Consider the following 22,824-nt stretch of genomic DNA (forward strand, 5'->3'; position numbering starts at 1 on the left):
CTAGAGGGAGGGTCCATTCAGTTGGTTGGGGGCTTAGAATTTTATTTTTGGTTTACAGTGTAATATTTTTTGAAAAAATTGTGTAAAATTGCTGTCAATTTTCCTTTAAATATGTGGTAGAATTGTCCTGTGAACTTATCCAGCCTGTAGATTTCTCTTTTTGAGATCTTTTAAATAACAAATTCTGTTTAATTTTAAGGTGGAGTGTAGCTATGTTGCACAGGCTGGTTTTGAACTCACAGGCTCAAGGAATCCTTCTGCCTCAGCCTCCTGAGTAGTTGGGACTACAGGCGTGTGCCAGCACACCAGGCTACAAATACATTTTTAAATGGTTACAACTCTAGTCATATTATGTGTTTCATTGTGGTTGAATTTTGTTGCTTATAGTTTTCAAGAAATTGGTACAATTTATTTAATTATCAAATTTGTGAGTGTAAAATTATTCAGATATCCACTTATTTTTCTTTTAATAGCTGTAGAACCTGTAGTAATATGGTTGTTTTATTCTTAATGAAGACATTTGTGTTTACTCACTTTATGTTTGTTATTCTTGTTGGAAGTTTATCAGTTTTATTGATTTGTTTTGTACATGGCTTTTGCTTATTTACTTTTCTTGATTGTTTTATAATTTTGATTTCTTTGAATTTTGCTCTTGTGAACCCCAAACATTTGAGACAGATCTCAGTTAATTTAGAAAGTTTATTTTGCCAAGGTTGAGAACACATGCCCGTGACACATCCCCAGGAAGTCCTGACAACATGTATCCAGGGTGGTCAGGGCACAGTTTGGTTGTATACATTTTAGGGAGACATAGGACATCAGTAGATATATGTAAGATGAACATTGGTTCTGTCTGGAAAGGCAGGACAACTAGAAGCAAAGACAAGACAACTCAAAGCCTCAAAGCAGGGTGGGGGCTTCCAGGTAATGGGTAAATAAGAGACAAAGATTGCATTCTTTTGAGTTTCTAACTAGCCTCTCCAAAGGAGGTAACCAGATATGCACTTATCTCAGTGAGCAGAGGGGTGACTTTAAATAGAATTGGAAACAGGTTTGTCTTAAGCGGTTCCCAGCTTGAATTTTCCCTTTAGCTCCCTGATTTGGGGGCCTCAAGGTTTATTTTCCTTCCACACTCTTATCTTTATTGTTCTCTTCTGCTTACTTGGGTTTATTACAATTTTCTTTTTGTAATTTTTTGAAGTAAGAACTTAAGTTATTGAAGGTATTAATTGGAGAATTAACCTCTTTTTTTGTGTGTGTGATAAGGTCTCATTCTGAAATTTTTGTCTGGGGTATAGTGGCATGATCATAGCTCACTGTAACCTCAAACTTCAGGGTTCAAGGGATACTCCTGCCTCAGTCTCCCGAATATCACATTTCTAATGTAAGTCTTTGGTGCTATAAAGTTCCCTCTTAACACTCCTTTATGTAAATCTCACATATTTTGTAAGTCTTGCTTTGACTTTCATTCTGATATTTTCTTTTAATGAAGACTTTTCCTATGACTCATAAATTATTTAAAAGTGTGTTTCTAAAACTCCTATGAGGTTAATAATTTCCTGTTGTTTTTCTGGTATCAATTTATAATTTAATTCCATTATTATCAGTGAACACACTGTATAATTTCAATTCTTTTAAATTTCTTTATAGTGTTTATTTTAAGTCCTAAGGCATGCTTAATATTGTTTAATGTTTCAAGGTACATTCATTTCCTAGCAATAATTATTTTACAAATACCACAAAACTGAGTGTCTTAAAACATCAGAAATGTATCATCTGAAAGTGCTGAACGCTAGTAAGTCTAAAAGTAGAATTAGCGGTACAATGCTCCCCCCGAAATCTCCGAGAGAAACTTTTCTTGGCTCTTCCTAGCTTCTGATGATTGGTCAGCAATCTTTGGCCTTCCTTGGTTTGTGGATGTTATCACTCTTATCCTCTGTTTCATATGACATTCTCCCTGTGTTCCTGTCTATGTCACTTCTCCTCTCATAAAGATCTCACTCATATTGGATTAGGGACCCAGACTACTCCATTATGGCTTCATTTGTGCTACTTTTATCTACACAATGGTCCGATTTTCAAACGAAGTCACATTTGAAGTTTCGGAGGTACTGGGGAAAAAGATTTCAACTCTTTTTTTTAATTTTCTGGTGGGGTAGAGGGGAGTGTTACATTTCAACCCATAATACATGGACTCTTACAAACAAATCTGCTGTTATTGGATGGGTTATTTTATATAGGTCAATTAGATCCTGTTGGTAGATTATGTGATTTAACCTTCTATATCTGTAGAATTTCCGTCTAATAGTTCTTTTAGTTGCTGACAGGGGGTCGTTGAAGTCCTCCAGCTATAATTGTGAATTCCTCTGTTTCTCCTATCAGTTCTATCAGCTTTTGCTTTATGTATTCTGTGGATCTGTTTTATTCATAGTTACACATTTGGGATTGTTTTGCCTAACAATTTACCTCATTTGTTAACGCATTAATGTTAATGCATTAACCCTTTCATCACTATGTAATGTCCCTCTTGGTGCATAATACTTTTTGTTTGTTTTGAAGTTTACTTCATATGAAATATCAATTTAGCCACTCTTGCTTTTTATATATAATATTTTCATGCTGTATATTGTTCCATTATTTCACTTGTATGGTACCTTTGCCATTGAATTTGAAGTAAAAATCTTGTAAGCAACATGTAGTTTGGTCATTCTTTAATATTCATTTTGCTAATCTCTGTCTCTTGTTTAGTGTATTTATATCACTTACATTTAAGGTGACTATTGATGTATTAGCACCTAAATGTGCCACTTTCTTATTATATATTTGTTTACTCTGGATCTCAATATATAATAAAAAAGTGGCACATTTAGATGTTAATATATCAATATTACTTGAGGTCACTTGGACTTATCTTTTGTTCATGATTCTATCTTCATTTATTTATGGTGTTTTTGAGTACAGTCAGCCCTTGTATGTGTGGGTTGCACATTCCTAGATTCAACCAAACATTAATGGAAAATATATATTTTTAATTGCACTTGTACTGAACACCTATAGACACATTTCTTTTGTCATTATTCTCTAAACAATACAGTGTAACAACTATTTACATGACATTTTCACTTTATTAGGTATGATAAGTAATCTAGAGATGATTTAAAGTATACAGGAGGATATGTGTAAGTTATATGCAAACACTATGTCATTTTATATTAAGGACTTGAGGATCCCTGGATTCTGATATTCAAAGGAGGGTTTGCAATCAATCTCTCATAAACACCAAGGGATCATTGTCTATCTCTTTATATAGTTTTGATAGTGATGGCTCTGGGTATTACAATATACCTATGCATTTTACCACTCTGAGTACAATGTGCGAGAAACTCAGTTCCATTTAGTTTTTATCTTCCTCATATTTAAATATAATTGTCTTGACTATCAGATAGTACTATACATTTTGGTTCAATTAATAAATATTATGTATAAACTCATGAGAAGTGAGAGAGTATATTGCATATTGATATACTCATATTCCTGACTCTTTATGTATAGTTTCTTCTTCCTGGAGTTCCATGACTCTACCTTTTGTCATTTTTTTCTGGATTTGGGGTTAAGTCATCTGATTGTATTAAACCTCTTCCTTCCTCATCGCTATTTCAATAATATTCATCTCACACTGTGTTTCACATAATGCTCTCATTGAGTTTAAAAATAAATAACTGAAAATAACTCTTAAAATATGTATTATTCCAAATTCATAAATTATATACATTTTTTTCTTCAAGGAAGCCATCCCAGATATGTCAGAAAACATACGATATTTTAGTTATCCTCATGTATATGTGGGAATGCACACTTTCAGTTACATATCAATGTGAAAAGAATCCTATTGCGCGGTACGCCATCAGTTAAGCATGAGAAATATGACTTTACAGATAAGATCAAACAGAAAAAGAAAGTGTGGAGAAAAAAAGATGTGGCATAAAAGAGTTTAAAAATCAAGAACTCTGTGTGATGAAAAGGTAAAAAAACAGCATTGAAATTAGGCAATCAATGCTTTAGTTTTAAAAAAAACATTGATTTACCTAGGAAAGTTATGGCAACAATTCAAATAATGAGGAGAACAAACAAAACATAAATGAAAACAGTACTACTGAACTTAAGTTCTATGTGCTTGCATGCCTGTGTTTATGTATACTGAATAAGCTATAGTAAAATATTAGCCTCTTCAAAACTTACAGTTAATTCAACCTATTTTAACAGTTGTCCGTTTATAATCAGTTGATGACATTGCGACATTTTAAAATTATAGAGAAATAATTTATAAAAATCAAAGTGATACTTTTGCAGCAGAAAGTTTAAAGATTTTGATCTATTGACTACACACCTGATATTTGGTATAGGCCCTAATTTTAATTTTAACCAGAATAGAATAGCTATATTTTTAAATGTTTATTTTATATACACAAAAGCAAAGTCAGGACGTGAGTAACTACGTAGAGAATGTGCACTTGTAGGCCAAGCATGGTGCCTCACATTTGTAATCACAGCACGTTGGGAGGCCAAGGTGGGCTGATCATCTGAGGTCAGGAGGTCAAGACCAGACTGGGTAACATGGCAAAACCCTGTCTCTACTAAAAATAGAAAAAATTAGCCAGGTGTGGTGGTGCGTGCCTGCGATCCCAGCTACTTGGGAGACTGAGGTGGAAGAATCACTTGAACACGGGAGGTGGAGGCTGTAGTGAGCCGAGATCGAGCCAATACACTCCAGCCTGGGCAACAGAAACAGAGTGAAACTCCATCTAAATTAAAAAAACAAAAAACAAACAAACAAACAAAAACCAAGAACACGCACTTGTAGATGCAATGTCATTTTAAGAACAGTTTTCAATATACAAACCCTTTTATAGCTACATGCCAATTTTTTCACTAAGTAAGGTTGGCACAGTTTCAAATTGCATTTTAAATGGAATTAAACTGACACACATTTTACCTGAGGAGGGTTTGTTGAATTTTATAAATTAGTTTTATTCCATTTTCTTAATATAAATTTATAAAATAAATATATAAAAATATGTGGTGTTAACATAAATTTAGGAAAATGATCTTTATAATATTTTATTCTTAATTATTCAAATAATCACACCAACATTCATGCACAAATTTATGAATTCCTGAAATCCTCAATTTGTCATTTTATTTTCAAAGATGTTTTATTTTGGTGGGTTAAATACTTTAGGTACTAGGTTATGAATCATGACTATTGCATAAAACTAAGCTTCCCAAGCATAATTTTTTATTATATTCAATTAAGAAACTTGCAAATTGGTTATATCTATTAGCAGACTCATCAGCATTGATATATAATTTAATTATAAATATTAGTTAAACAAATCCTAAAAACAAATAAATAATTGACACAGCTCAGAGTCGACTGGATGCAGTTGAGAACTTTTATTTCCAGAATCCATAGTTTATTTGTTCCTGGTTTGTTGTATTAATAACATATTGCTATTCTTGCCTTCTAAGCTTGTAGTATTAAACACATACATATTGCTTACATTCTAAGTTATTTTAAGACTCAATGACTTGGGCCACACTGTCCCTTGGACTGTAATGATTCCTCTTTCTTACTTACTTGTTATTTCAACCACAGTGCCGCATTATAGTCTCCAAAAAAGATCCCTGGTGCCCAGTGTCTGAAGCATGTATTCTTTCATGTGAGATTACAGGTGTCTGACACTGACTTACCTGTATCATTCCATGCGTAGTGTTAATGAAGAGTTTGGGCTCTGGAGCTGTGAACTGCTTATCTGGAATTTAAATTTTCATTTTATTATGTTTTTTTCTGTGTGATCTTGGGCAAGTTATCTAAAGTGTGTATTTAAATTTATATCTTAAAACCATTATGAGTACCTATACCCTAAATATATTTTGAGAAATAATTGAGTAAGTTTTTGTAAGATATTTGAATTGCCTATCACTTCCTAAGCACATTGTAAAATTTTAATCTTTTATTTAAATATCATAGCATTGTCCATTTCCTTTTTTAAATATTTTTGATACAAGACTGAAATTTTCAAAGGTAAGACTTTTTTTTTTTTTAATCTAGATATCCACAGTGCCAAATGAAATAAGACACATGGTAAGTATTTAATTGAATTTTTGAATAAATGATCACATATGAACTTTCTTAAAAGTAATCTAAATTGCAAGACTTTAATAAGCATCTCAAAGAGGTAGTTTTTTTTTTTTTAATTGAGGATTCCTATGCATAAGTATAGGCTTATGGAACTACAGAGTCCAGGATTGAAGGATTTAGCAGTTCCCCAATATTTAAAAAGTTTTGATGTATATTGATCAATGTTTGTGCAGACATTAATTTTCCTGTTCTTTTACATACCTAAAGATATTAAATACTCCCAGAATAATAAAGAAATAAATTGAGTGCATTTATTAAGTGGTTTTCACTTTCTAGTTCCTCACAGTACATGTTTTTTTCTCACTTTTAATTTGCAACCTGAACCTTCATCAATTTGGGATGAATGATCACTTCTGACTTGTAGCTAAAATGATCACAGATTACCATGGAGTAATTTTGGCACTGAAACCCATCCTCAGATGAAAACTATATAGAATATACAGATTTCTACCATAATGCCTATATATGTTTGTATCACATATAATTTATTATTTTGAGATATTTTGGTTTTAAGTTACAATTACGAATAAGTTATATACATTAATATATCATTTGTCTTCTGAGGTAGATATTAATGTTCTTTTAAAATAAAGTGACCATGGAAGCAAGAATTTTAGTAGTTTTCAATGTCACAGCTACAAAGGGCAAAGATTAGTATTTGAAAATAAAATTACCTGAGTCTTAATTTCAACCTAATATATACTATATTATTCTGCATAGATACAAAGAATCTTCTATGAACAAAGTTTGGACTCTTAGTATATTTTCTTAGCTGTACTCTCCACTTGTAAAATTATTATTTTTTCTTTTTCTCCTACATCCATGGAGAAAGAAGAAAGATTTGATGCCAATATATGCTGAAATTTAATGTAGATTTAAATAGTGGAAGAATCAATATAAATTTTGAGAAACCTAGAGAGAAAAATGTTTGCTCTACACTGGGATCAAATTTTAATGATTAGAGATATTTCATAATTCAAAAAAAAGACTTTTCTGATAGCCCTCCTAGTTATAGCTGATCAGACATCAGGTAAATTTATCTCAACAATTCTATGAACAAGTTAACTATGCTGGAATGAGTTTTTATTATATGAATTCTAATTTCCTTCTAAGTACTCTCTATCTCTCACATAATGCAAAGTATGAAATGGTTGCAAGCTACATAAATTCTTTAATAAATTAATACCAGTTACACCAGGTGCTCTTGAAAACCAGTGGGGAACATGTTTCTGGTACTGCATGCGTCCATTCTTGCATTGCTATATAGAAATACCTGAGGCTGGGTAATTTATAAGAAAATAAGGTTTATTTTGGCTTATGGTTCTTCAGTCTATACAGGAAATGTGGTGCCAACATCTGCTTCTTGTGAGGGTCTCAGGAGACTTACAATCATGGAAGAAGGCAAAGGGGAACCAGCATGTCACATGGCAAGAGAGGGCGCAAGAGAGAGGAGGAGGTGGTCCTAGACTCCTTTGAACAACCAGATCTTTCACGAGCAATAAGTGAATAAGAATTCACTTATCACCAAAAGAATGGTGTTAAAGCCATTCATTAGGGATCTGTTTCTATGAGCCAATCACTTCCCACCAGGTCCCACCTCCAGTATTGGCAATCACATTTCAACATGACACACAGGGGCCTGTTGGAGGGTGGGAGAGGGATAGCATTAAGAGAAATACCTAATATAAATGACGAGTTGATGGGTGTAGCAAACCAACATGGCACATATATACCTATGTAAAAAACCTGCACATTGTGCACATGTACCCCAGAACTTAAAGTATAATAATAATAATAAAAAGAAATTTGGAGGGGAGAAACATCCAAACAACGTCATTCTACCCATAGCCCCTCAAATCTTATGTCCTTCTCACATATCAAAATACAATAATGCCTTTGCAATATGTCACCAAATCATTCCAGCATTAACTCAGAAGTCTCAAGTCCAGTCTCATCTGAAGATGAGTTCTTCCTATCAATTTGCCAGTGAGACCAAAATCAAATTATGTATTCCTAAGATACAACAGTGGTACCAGCATTGGGTACATATTTTGATTCCAAAGTGGAGAAACTGGTCAAAAGCAAGGGGCAATAGGCACCACACAAGTCTGAAACTCAGTAGGACAGTCATTAAGTTTTAAAGCTCCACGATAATTTCCTTTGACTCCATGCTTTACATGCAAGGCATAGTGGTGTGATGGGTGAGCTTCCAACACCTTGGGCAGCTCTTCCCCTGTGGCTTTGACGGATGCACCTCATGGGCCTTCTCTAATGGGTTAGAGTCCAGAGCTTCTGGCTTTTCTAGGCTAAGGATGCAAGCTGCAGCTGGCTTTACTAATCATGGGCAGAAAATGGCAACCCCCTTCCTACCCCTTCCCACAGCTCTACTAGACAATGCCCTGTTTAGGATTCTGTATGGGGACTCCAACCTCACATTTCCCCTTGGTGTTACCCTAGTAGAGCCTCTCTATGTGGACTCTGTCCCTGTGGCAGTCTTCTGATCAGCTACCCAAGCTTTTCCATAACCCCCCTGAAATCTATGTGGAAGCTTCCAAGTCTCCTTTACTTTTATATTTCATGTGCCTGCAGGCTTAACACTATGTGGAAGCCACCAAGGCTTATGGTTTGCACCATCTGAAGCAGTGGACCCTTTGAGCCTGAGCTCCTTTGAGCTGAAGCTGAAGCCAGAGTGACAAGAATGTGGAGAGTCATGCCTTGAAGCTGTGCAGGGCAGTGGGGCACTGGGCCTGGCCTCTGAAATCATTCTTTCCTCTTAGGCTTCTGGGCCTATGAAGAGAGAGTTTGTTCTAAAGACTTCTTGAAATGCCTTTTAGGACATTTCCCCATTGTTAGTCATGCTAATCTCTCTAGCAAGTCATTTCTCCACAGCCGTCTTGGATCCTTTCTCTACCACAGGGTCAGGCTGCAAAGTTTCAAACTTTTATGCTCTTCCTCCTCATTAAATATAAGTTCTAACTTTAGCCATTTTTTTTTTCCTCCTGTATCTTATCATAGGCTGTTAAGGACAGTCAGGCCACATCTTGAATGTTTTGCTGGATAGAAATTTCTGCCACCAGATACCCTAGGTAATTACTCTGAAGTTTAAATTTCCACAGATCCCTAGGGAATGAGCACAATGCCTCAAGGTTATTTGCTAGGGTGTAATCTGGCTGACCTTACTCCAGTTCCCAATAATATCTTCATTTCCATCTGAGATCTCATTAGCCTAGATTTCACTGTCCATATCTCTATCGGAATTTTGGTCACAACAATCGGACCAGTTTCTAAGAAGTTCCTAACTTTTCCTCATCTTCCTGTCTTCCTCTGGGCCTTCCAAATGCTTCCAACTTCTGCCTGTTACCTAATTCCAAAGCCACTTCCATGTTTTCTCATATTTTTATAGCAATGCTGTGCTCTAGCTACCAATTTTCTGTGTTAAGCTATAAAGAAATACCTGATGCTTGGTAATTTATGAAGAGGAGAGGTTTATTTGACTCATGGTTCTGAAGACTGTACAGAAAGCATGACACCAACATTTACTCAGATTCTGAGAAGGGTCTTAGGGAGCTTACAAGCATGGCAGAAGGCAAAGTGGAAAGCCATATTATCAAATAATGAGAGTGGGAATGAGAGAGATGATGGTCCCAGACTTTTAAACCAGTGGATCTCACATGAACTGAGGGAGAATGCACTTATCACTAAGGGAATAGGGCTAACAATTCATGAGGGAGCCATCCTCATGATCCAATCACCTCCCACCAGGTCCCACCTTCAACACTGGTAATTATATTTCGACATGAGATTTGGAGGGCCTATTATATCATGTATAATGGCCTAAAATTACACCACATTTCAGACAACACACTAACTTCATGTTTATCAACAGCCCTCACTGGATCTACTGGTTACATACTGGCCCTGGAACTCAAACTTAAATCACAAGAACTTTCTTTTCCAAGATTACAATTCAGATTGAGAGCGTAGATAAAGCTGGCCACAGAGTGGGGGATGCTATGCTAATATCTTATTACAACCTTTATGTTAATTACAAATAGTACCAAACAGAAGTAAACAGAAGAAAAATTTCAAGTGCCATCTTAGAGTAGTTGCCCCTATTTAAGCTTTTGAAATCACAACTTTGTCAAGATAGTGATTCTCTTTCCATGACTTTTTCTCTACACCTTTTCCTTTTTTTTTTTTTTTTTAGACAGAGTTTCACTCCTGTTGCCCAGGCTGAAGGGCAGTGGCACAATCTCTGCTCACTGTAAACTCCTGCTCCTGGGTTCAAGCAATTCTTCTGCCTCAGCCTCCCCAGTAACAGGGACTACAGGTGCCTGCCACCACACCTGGCTAATTTTGTATTTTTAGTAGAGATGGGATTTCTCCACATTGGCCAGGGTGGTTTTGAACTCCTGACCTCAGGTGATCCACCGGCCTCAGCCTCCCAAAGTGCTGAGATTACAGACGTGAGCCACCGCACCTGGCCCACCTGTTTCCTTTTTAACATTCTACATTCTACAGTATTAACCAGAAAAGAGTCAAACTAAAGTTACCTGCTGGGTAAGTCAGATGTTGAATTACTGCTAATGGACTTTGTCATTAGTATAATGAAACTGGAAGATCGTTATGATACGAATAAGTAAGATATAGGAATGTTGTCTTCCGTATTTAGTGCATGTTGAGTTCCAGACCACCGCAATAAAATGAATATTGCAATAAAGCAAGTCACATTTTAGCAAATTTAAAAAAAATGAATGTTCAGTAGAGTTCTGATTACTTTACAGAAATGGAAAAGAAAATAGTCTTGTAATTCCTTTTCTTGTTATTTCAAATCATAACTGATGATTTGGTAACAGTTTTGAAAATTAAATGTATAGCGACCACAAGATACCTGAATAAATTTATAACAATGTTGTTTTGCTGTAATTCATCTGAAAATATGATGAACCATATGTTGCTATCTAACCTATCCAGAGATTTTCACATTTTTATTCATATATTTTTTGCAATGCCCCCACAGATTTCTCACATAATGAAAAATTCTTCAAGATGTTATCCAATAAAGCATATTGATAAACATGAAGAACAGAGTTCTGCCAGATCAGGTGTCAATTTAATCTGTTTTTTTTTTTTTTTATTGCATCTTGTCATGGATCCTAGCTAATAGAAATATATGTATTTTATATATTATATATTTTATATATAATATATAGATATACAAAATGTAACCTTTATCTTACTAATGAAAAAGTGTTCATATATACAAGTAATTTAGAATCAGAAAATTGCACATAAATTCTTCTTCTGGTACTAGTTAAATATTCAGATTTAGACAAGGCTCTGCTCTACCTTAATTTAAAAAAAAAGAACTCTGGAAACAGGTTGTTCAGATGACAAAATATACATGAAAGGCTGAATGTGTGTCTTCAAATTGATTTATGTTTAAAACAAAACATAAAAAAACTAAAAATTATAAAGACATCCTAATATTAGTATTTAGGGGCAAAGTTGTTGAAAAATGTGAAAAATTACAGTATATGACAGAAATTGGAACTCTCCAGGCTACTAAAGTATCTCTCCATTTTTCAATGCATCTCTTTTTCAGGCTGTTGAGTTTAAACCTCCCATTATCTTTAATTTGTGACTTATATTACAGAGAAAATAAGTCCTCAGGTATTTTTCTTTCTTTTTAGCTTACAAATCCATTCACAGATGTTTATTTTGATGCCTGTTTAGTTTAGGCAACCACTGAAATTCACAGAACAGTCTCCTGATTGGGGCTCCTGCCTCCAGTCTGAAGGAGCATAGGAAATTTCACCCTAAAATAAGGCTCTTTGGCATATTGAGTATTTTGAATTAAAAACCCTTAGAGATCCACAGGGCTTGAAAAAGACTTTTCCCCTATCTACATAAAGACGAGACAAACCTACAAAGGTAAAGGTGTTTGGATGCCACTGGAATATTGGGTGATCACTCCGTAATTTTCTCTGTGCACATTATTAAATAAGCTAGTGTGCTTTTTCTCTTATTAATTTGCCTTATTGGAGTTGACTTTTTCAGTGAACGTTCCAAAGGTGAAGGGGAAGTTTTCCCTTTGACCCAACAAATCTATTGTCTGGAAATCCCACCTCCCTAAAATCCAATCTTTGCTCTGTGAACAGAGTGGTAGTTTTAAATGTAAACCTAATCCTATCATTCCCCTTCATAAAACCTTTAATAGTCCTCCAGTGCCCTACAAATACAAGCTGATCCCTTAGCATAACATACAATCTCCCATTATAAATTGTTCCTTGCTCTTCGTCTATCATCACCTTCTCTTTTCTTATGCAATATATTCAACTAATGTGTAGTAGCTAGAATGATTTATGTCTTTTTTCTCCTTCTTTCTCACTCCAGTGCGTATTCATCCCTTTCACTCCATTTCATCCTCTTAACTCATACTTCTTCCTGTACTGTTTGCTTAAACATTTCTTCATTTTCAATTCTGGGTTCACTGTCCTTCTTGTGTGTTATCACAGCATCGCCTATTCCACTAGAACATGTATTATATTTCCATGGCTTATCTCCCTTTTTCTATCCTCCAAAAGACAATAGAGGTTTTGAAGGAAGACACAGAATTTGATTCGCATTTGGAGCTCAATTAATATTTGTTTAATTAATAATGAGTTTGGGTTACACAGAAATTTGTGCTCAGGAACTATTGTCCTTTCAGTCCTTATGAAAAATCTACTAGTACAGAACCTTATTCCAAATAAGTTTAAGATGGTTTCTATTTGTTTTTTTCACAAAATAGGACAGAAAGTATGACTTACTGATGATTTTTTCAAAATATGTTTCTTGCAGAAATATCAAATGCCTTACTATTTGTATGACAACAACTCAATTTAGCGCTGAAATTGCTGCTGAGCAGAGCCAAACTCTAAATTCAATAAAAGTATAAAAATGTTGACATATCAATTCCTTATGAACTCACACATAGAACAAGGAAAACGGACTGCTTGGAAAAATAAGGATTGCCTGAGATAGTCCAGTGGATCAAATTTTAATGAGTTAATGTCTATAAGCGCACTACAGAAAAACTGGCTTATTGTAACTGCTTCACACCATTGGGATACCTTTACAAAAGTTCCAACTAGCCATTGCAAAGCAATTATTATTAGATTCTTTACTCTTTAAGGCTATAATTAATTTTGTTTTGTAATTTCTCTTTGAATAAAAGGCTCTAAAAATTATCTTTAATAATTTGCTTTTTGATAAATTTCAGAGTAAAACTTATACATGTTTCAATATATGTAAATGTATATGCATGAATATATATGTTAAACTATGGGTATGCAATATATGTGCATACATCAGAAAAATTAATTTTTAAAATTAATATGAAAGTTGTTAGGTGATATCTTAATAATTTGACAGTAAACTGAGTTTCTCAAAAAAGAAGCTGACAAACAGGTAAAATATAAATTGTTGAGAACAGACATTAAGCTTTTAATCTATCTGACAGATGACCCAAAAAGTACAAAATTTAAAACTTATGATTGCAGCAATTAGGATAAAATGTCAGAGCACGAAGTGGAAAACATAACCAATAGCGACTTAAATATATAGGAGTAGTTTCCCACCCACTCTCCAAAGAGAAATTCAAAGGAAGATGATTCCTTAAATTAGTTCTCCAGTTTAACAAAGTCAGAGTCAATGATTTCCTTTCCTTCATGATAACATGATCTTATCAAACATCAGACTACACGTTCATCTTAAGGATCAGAATAAAATGGTGAGAATTTAGCCAAGGCTAAACATTTTAATTGAGAAAGTGAAATCTCTCAGAGAGCACCCAGATGTCCTCATGCATCTCATTAATGTGAGTTGTTTCTCAGGTCACAACTAGCTGAAAAGGAGGTAAAGAAAGTAAGCATTTCCATTTCCGAGCCTGTATAAAAAACACAAGCAAGGGAAAAGGTAGAGCAAATAGATGATGCTTCATCCATCATTGCATGATTGAATGATTGCAAATGTTATACTCTGCTTAGTAATATCTCACTTCCATAAAAGGGAACACATCTGGTTCATGAAAGTAAGGAAGGACATGTGAACACCATTTAAGTCTTTCTTAACATCACCTATTGTGTACTCTTCAGGAAGGAACACATGTTTCATGCTATTTTTCTGAAATACTGCACTAAAACCTTGGTAAGGATTATAGTCTCTACTAAAGTCATGCTTGACCTTATCAGTGTGAAGATTTTTGGTTTTGTTTTCGTTTTGTGTGTGTGTGTATGTTTTTTTTTTTTCTTTTCACCCAGCAAACTTACTTTTTTGACTTTTTTAAGATAACATCTTTAAACTTTCAGCACAATTGCAATAGTTTAACCCTCATTATTCTCACTCTTATTTTACAAGATGGAATATATTAAAATATCTTGGTGAGAGGAACTACAAAACACAGCTGGAAAAAAAAATCATAGATGACAGAAACAAATGGAGTAGAAAGAATCAATATTGTTAAAATGGCCATACTGCCTAAAGTAATCTACAAATTCAATGATATTCCTGTGAAACTACCAATATTGCTCTTCAAAGAATTAGAAAAACCTATTCTAAAATTCATATGGAACCAAAAAAGAACCCAAATAACCAAAGAAATGCTAAGCAAAAAGAACAAAGCCAGAGGCATCACACTATTTGACTTCAAACTATATCTAAGGCTAGAGTAACCAAGACAGCATAGTACGTGTAGAAAAAGAGACAAATACAGACAAATAGACCATTGGAACAGAAGAGAGAATATAGAAATAAACACCTACAGCCATCTAATCTTCAATGAGGTTGACAAAATAAGCCGTGGAAAAAGGACTCCCTTTTCAATAAATGATGCTGGAAGAGCTGGCTAGCCATATACAGAGGAATAAAAGTGGACCCCTATCTTTCCCCATATACAAAAAATTAACTCAAAATGAATTAAAAATTTAAATGTAAGACCTCAAACTATCAAAATCCTAGAAGAAAACCTGAAAAATATCATTCTGAACATTAGCCTGGGAAGGAATTTATCCCTAAGTCCTCAAAAGCAATTGCAACAACAACAACAACAACAACAACAAAACTAGGAAAAGTAGAACCTAATTAAACTAAAGGGCTTCTGCACAGCAAAAGAAACTATCAACAGAATAAATAGACAAACTACAGAATGAGAGAAAATATTTGCAAACTATGCATCTGTCAGAGGTCAAACATCCAGAATCTATAAGAAACTTTAACAACGCAATGAGCAAAAGGACATGAACAGATATGTCTCAAAAGAGGACACACTAATACGGGTTTGGCTGTGTCCCCACCCAGATCTCATTTTGAACTCCCACATGTTGTGAGAGGGACCCAGTGAGAAGTAATTGAATTGTGGGGGCAAATCTTTCCCATGCTGTTCTCATGATAAATCTCACAAGATCTGATGGCTTTGAAAAAAGAATTTCCCCTGCACAAGTCCTCTCTCTTGGCCTGCTGCCATCCATGTAAGATGTGACTTGCTCCTCCTTGCCTTCCACCATAATTGTGAGGCTTCCCCAACCACATGGAGCTGTAAGTCTAATTAAACCTTTTCCTTTTGTAAATTGCCCAGTCTCAGGTACACCTTTATCACCAGTGTGAAAACAGATTAATACACACACAAAGAACCAAACACAAGAAAAAGTGCTCAACATCATTAATAATCAGAGAAATGCAGATAAAAACCACAACACCGTATCATCTCATACCCATCAGAATGGCTATTACTTAAAAAGTCAAATAATAACAGATGTTGGCAAGGCTGCAGAGAAAAGGGAATGGTTATACACTGTTGGTCGGAATGTAAATTAGTTCAGCTACTATGGAAAGCAGTGTGGAAAGTTCCGTAAAAAATTAAAACAGAATTACCATTTGGCCCAGCAATCCTGTTACTGGGTATATACCCAAAGGAAAATACCTTGTTCTATCAAAAAGACACCTGTACTCATATGTTCATAGCAGTACTATTCACAATATCATTGACATAGAATCAACCCAAGTGCCTAGAAATTGTGGACCAGATAAAGAAAAAGTGGCACATATACACCATGGAATACCACACGACCATAAAAAAAAAAAAAAAGAATGACATTATGCCTTTGAAGCAACACAAATACATTCATGTTGGAGGTCATTATCCTACTTAAGCCAATTAATGCAGGAATAGGAAACCAAATATCACATGTTCTCACTTTCAAGTGGGAGCTAAGCATTGGGTACACATGGTTATAAAAATGACAACAATATACACTGGGGACTATTGAGAGGGACAAGGGCTGTAAAACTACCTATTATGTACTATGCTCACTACCTGAGCAATGGGATCGTTCATACTCCAAACCTCATCATCACACAATATTCCCATTTAACAATCCTGCACATGTACCCCTGAATCTAAAATAAAGGTTGAAATTATAAAAACAATATTAAAATAAAATATTTTGGTGAATTAAAGATGACTGAAGCAGACTTGAACAGACCAGGCACATGTACAGGCAATGCCAGCTGCTAGGGCACCAATCATTGGGGAAAAAGGATGAGTAGCAGGTGAATGCACCCCCCCTTCTCCACTGACTATTACATTCTGGGTTAATTCACAGTAATCTTGTACATCTGGATATGAGACTCCAGGATCTGAGTAGTTTTTAAGCTATATATCTAGGGAAGCCCTTGCTCCTTCCTTGGTGGTAGTATAAACTGTTAGGCCATGCAGTTGTTCATTGCTAGCATAGTTTTTGTGTTTAGGGGTAGACCCAGTAGCCCTTCTTTAGCATGATAGAGAAATTGAAATGCAAAGACTTCGGCACAGATGGAGGATATAGTAAATCAGAGGAAAATTAACCACATCAACAATCATTCCTGGGAAAGCAATAGCCCGTCCATGATATATCAAGGACCTCAGATTCAAACCTTGCAGTTGCCCAGGATTGATTGTTTAAAGGGCTGGGAAAGAATTTGTTTCAGTACTATATTGCAGAAGACCAATCTTCTGAAAGACCAGGCTACAGGGGATAAGCTAATATAGGAGAAAATAATAAAATAATTTAAATGTAATATCTTACAATGTTAGTTTTTTTTTTTTAAACAATACTTTTAACAGGTTTTAATTATGTATGCTAATTCTGAATGCTGGTAAGAATGAGTTCATGAGTTATGTGTTAGAGTTGCTCAAAATTTCATACTCTTTGACAAAGATTTTTAAGATGTGTTGCAAAAATGTATAAAAATTGTATTGCTGGCTCCTGTGAAAGTTGGAAGCTTGTATATGGAGAGATGAAATAGCTCTTATGCTATACTGAGAAAGTTTAAATGAGAAAAGAAAACTAACATTTTCTTATATGACATTAGTTTAGAATTAATTTGTCTCTACTGAAAAATATATTTTGAATTGTGTTATGATTTTTATATCACTATTATTAAAATTTATTATAATGTTATTAAAACAAATATTGTTCTATAATTTAACTAGGTCCTAATAATGTTTTTGTCATTCTTAATTTTAATCTCCAATTATACCTTTAACTTTTAACAAAATATATATAATTAAGTCTCTTTTTACATACACTTTTCAAGCCGCAGTATATTTCAGTGACATTCCCTGAAGGAACATTTTTAGTATCATAGCATAAATCAAAACTGCCATGAAAGAGGCACTGGTCATTATCTCATGTATTTAATAACTGCAGGAGGAAAGAAGATATGTGATTACAATTTTCAGTTCAAGGGAAAATAGCTTCCCCCCCCCCACAAATAGCTACTTTCTTTTTGAAACACTAAAAACCTTATTGTGGTGCCTTATTAACTCTTCCATCCTCGGAAATTTCTTCCCATGAACAACTGGGTATAATTAGGAATTAAAGGATGAAAGCATTGTTTATGGAAATGAAAACATTTACCTCGACAGAAAATATCTAAATAAATCATAAAACAGCAATCTCCTTGTTTACCATCCTGGGTAAAGGAGAGTAGAGATTTCACAGGCTACCCTGATGTCATACCAGGATGAGTAAGTCTTATCCTCAAGCCATTAGGCTTGATGCCCACTGTCATGAAAGAATTGAGGAAATGAGCCCACCATGCTCCCTTCCCTTCTGTTATGAAGGAGGAATTGACCCTTTCCCTACTTACATTCATGCCCTCCATCTACTCTTTTGATTCTGCTGTTTACCTGCTGCCTACAGAACTTGTCAGTCATATTTTTCTTTCCTATGTATTCCATCAGTCTCACTATACTCTTATCTGTCACATTAACCTCCACATATGCTCATGTTTCTTCCATTTGATGATAAGAATAAACGTAAAACCACCCCTTCAAACACAAGATTTTTTAGTTCCACTCCCAAGTCATCCTATTTCTCATTTCAGCTTAATGACTCCACTTTTTGAAAGAGTTTTCTAAAAGGGCCAGGCGCGGTGGTTCACGCCTGTAATCCCAGCACTTTGGGAAGTCGAGGTGGGCAGATCACGAGGTCAGGAGATCGAGACCATCCTGGCTAACACCGTGAAACCCGGTCTCTACTAAAAATACAAAAAAATTAGCCGGGCACGGTGGCGGGCGCCTGTAGTCCCAGCTACTCGGGAGGCTGAGGCAGGAGAATGGCGTAAACCCGGGAGGCGGAGCTTGCAGTGAGTAGAGATTGCTCCACTGCACTCCAGTCTGGGCGGCAGAGTGAGACTTCGTCTCAAATGAATAAATAAATAAATAAATAAATAAATAAATAAATAAATAAATAAAAGGAGAAAGAGTTGTCTCAAAGCTCTTTTTCCATATCCACTCCCCCAGGTCACATAGGCTCTCCAGTCAGTAGCCGCGGTGTACCATGCTTCCTCACACCACAGGATTTATTGTCTTCACTAACTTTTTCCTCTGTAATACTTTCCATTGCACTTTTACTATTGATGCTTCACCTAGTTAAGTGCTGTTCATACTATTATTATTATTATTATTGTTATTATTATTATTTTATCAGAGACGGTGTCTTGCTATGTTGCCCAGACTAGACTCGAATTCCTGGGTTCTTCAGGTGATCATCACGCCTAAGTCTTCCAAGTAGCTGTGACTACAGATACGTGTCACCATATGCCTAGCTTGTTCATCCCTTAGCTGTCAGCTCAAGCATCACTTCCTCAGAAACTTTATGTTTTTAATTTCATAATAGTTACTCATCAAATTGTATTGCTTTTCTTATATCACTTTCCTGTCTGTGATCACTGATTCATCAGTGTACTATTTTGATTTCTGTGCTATTTTGATTTCTAGACTAACAGCAGTAATATCCGTAAGAATAAGGGAGTGTATTTGTTTCCTACTCATCTAGAATCTCCAATATTAGGCATCATTGGCACATAGTAGGCACTCAACAGATATTACTTAATATATAGCTTCAAGTCAGATTCAATGAGTAAGAAATGATTAATTTGGTTCATTTATGTAGATGAAGCAATCTTCTGGTGATGAATCAACAAATATGAAGATTTCACACTTATGATTTTTAAAGCAGTCTTTAAAATGCAAGTGGTATTATTAATCTCAAACCAAACATCTTCACTGCACTTTGGGGAATGATAAAACACACCAAAGAAGAAAAACCTCTTAAAATTTCAGTGGAATAGCATGCATTTTTAATGCATAGGTTTTGTTCAGCCTTGAAAGTAGAAGTGCACTTTGTATTAGATTTCTGGGAACTTTAATTTGCGCACTACTATAATATGCAGAATTTTATGTAAAATAACCTGCAAGAGCTAATGGAATATAAATCTTAAATAGGTGTATGATGAGTCACTAAAATTATGTATAACTTTTCAATGAAAAGATTTTTATGCAATCTATGGTACTCTCATAATTGTTATTGAGATTTTTATATTTTTTTCTAATTAATATTGCACAGGATTCTGTAATAATCTGAAACATTCTAAAAATGACTCAGAGAGTTATACTCTCACCTATGGAATTTTTCATAAAACAGCATACTCTATAAACTGACTATATTTTTATTCTGCAAACTCTGATACAAAATTTAAATGGAAAATATCTAAAATGATTTACTATTGTTTATTGTAATTCAACATGTAAAATGAAAATACATAATCACATCCATAAAACCAAATGATATATTTTGTGTTAAGAGACTCTCAGTAATTTTGAAAATAATGATACATTCAAATGATAGAGTTTAGATTAACATAAGCCTTGAGAATGGAAACTAAAACAAAAAATACAAAGTACCCGATACTTTGATGGCAAATGCTTAGCAGACTCTAAAATGTCACTGCATTAATAGCTATTATATTTTCATTCTGTATTTGGGCAATTTCTCTCAATTTTACTTGCCACCCTGCTTCTTTTTGTTGATAATCTTAATATCTTTCTGTAAAACATACTTTATTTGGGGACTAATCCAAACACTAAGTCAGGGTGCCAGAGACTGATAAGGGCCTAGTGCTTAGTATTCATTGCTACCCCTGGAGAAATAGACAATATAGAAGAGACAAATGAGAGTGATCACACTGAACCTTAAATGAGCTATATCAAGCTATTGTTTTCCAACAGACTCTTCAAAGCACATCTTGTTATAATATTCCTGATGAAATATTCCAGCTTATTAGACAGCCAACTGTTACAGCACTAATGTGGTCTCATTTAACAATATTAAACCCAAATGGCTATCAATATTCAGTGCTCTTCTTTGTCACAGTAATAACCTTTATTTCACATTTTTATATTTTCTCAATGGCAATGGCCTGAAGAGTTGATTTAGGCTTTCTCTAATGACATACAACATTGAATGTCTCACTTTTACCCACTGAGATACAGAGGAGAAGGAATAAATATTGTTAGAATAGAGAATGAGTCAAAGCTCATATTTGATTCAAAGCTGAATTATAATTCAATATAAAATTATTTGTTTATAATTCTGGAGTATTATAATCAAATTAATGCTAATATTGAGTTTTAAAAGTATCATTTACTGCAATTAATGTAAAACGTTTTCTTTCAACTAGATTACCTTCATCAATACCTGGATTAAATAAATTCATAATCTAACATATAGGTAGCAATCAAAAATGCCAAAATATACAGCAAAACTGGCTTTTTTGATAATGAAAAAAATCACAAACCCTAAATGTATCTATTTTGAGTACATTATAATTCAAGATATTTTTACTTAAAGTCATCTTTGGATATGATAAGCAGTGAGGTATCACATTGTTGCCACCAGTATTCGACAATTAAAATTTTCATTAAGCAACTCTTAATGTTTGATAATATTTGGCATATATATGGAGATACAATTATAAAGACTCCTTATGGATGTCATAATAATAACCACAAAATATTAAAGCATACTGTAACCAAAAGACTGACATTGATGATGTATGGTAAACAAATACATAATTAGGAAACTTTTATACTGAGTTGTAAAATTCATCCCATCTTGGGTTAGATTTGCAGATGCTTTTCTGGGACAGAGATGACACAGGTGCTTGCCTGTATGATGTGATGATGATGGTGGTGGTGGTGGTGGTGACAATGGTGGTGAAATGCCAGGTCCCATTCTGGATAATTTTTGTCTGTTTTCTCATGTAAGCCTCACTTAGATTTCTTAAGAAAATTATAAATATCTACATTACAGAATTATAGAAAACTAGGCTACAAAAGATTAAATAGCTTTCTCAAGTTCACAAATGCAGTTTGCTTAGTTCTAAACCACAGCATTGCTTTCAAGAACAGAATTTTCCCAATTACCCTGTGTAGCCAAAATCATACTGTGACTCTGATTTCAATCCCTAAACCCATGCTTAGTTCAAGTTGTTTTATTAATCAAAAAGGTCTACAAATTTTTCAAAAAGCCTTCAAAGGTAATAATATCAAGACAGATATATTAACCTACTCAAAATGAATCAAGCAACACTCTACTCCTTAGCAGCTCTCTTTTTTAGATAGAAAACACTTTTTAGGAAACTTCAACTAGACCCAGATATGTGCATGAAGCAGTATTTTTTTCTTATACAATGTAATGAACTAAGTGAATATTGGCATTGAAATATCTTCACAGGTGTTGTGTAGAATTTCACATGAGTCATTCAGTCTATACAATTCCAAGATAGAGGCATTACTATCCCCACCTACATGAGAGCACAGACTTCATGCTTTGTAGGAATATTTTATCACATTGGTGCCAATATTTAATAAAATATAATTACATGTTTCTCTCTGGTCAAAATAATAATAGCAACAATAAAAACAAAATAAATGTACACAAGAACAAATCTGGAGAAATTTGACATTAATAAGACATTTCAAAGTTAGGTAGCCTTTTAATTGGAAGGAAATTAGGAGAATAGATAGTACAAGGATTAGTAAAGCTGGTTGGAAATCAGAACACTGAGGCATCATTAGAAGTTGTAGAATCCTTGATTAACTTTAGTATACTCAATACTATGTGAAATGCAGGAAGTGCACTTTTAAAACTTTCCCAAATTATTCTGACATAGCTGATTCTAGTATTTGGAAAGCACTTGGAGTTTCAAATTCTCATTTTACATGTAAGAAAAATATTTTTCCCTTGCATACAAAG

Source organism: Colobus angolensis, unplaced genomic scaffold (assembly GCF_000951035.1).
Source record: "Colobus angolensis palliatus isolate OR3802 unplaced genomic scaffold, Cang.pa_1.0 Scaffold218, whole genome shotgun sequence".
NCBI classification, from domain to species: Eukaryota; Metazoa; Chordata; class Mammalia; order Primates; family Cercopithecidae; genus Colobus; species Colobus angolensis.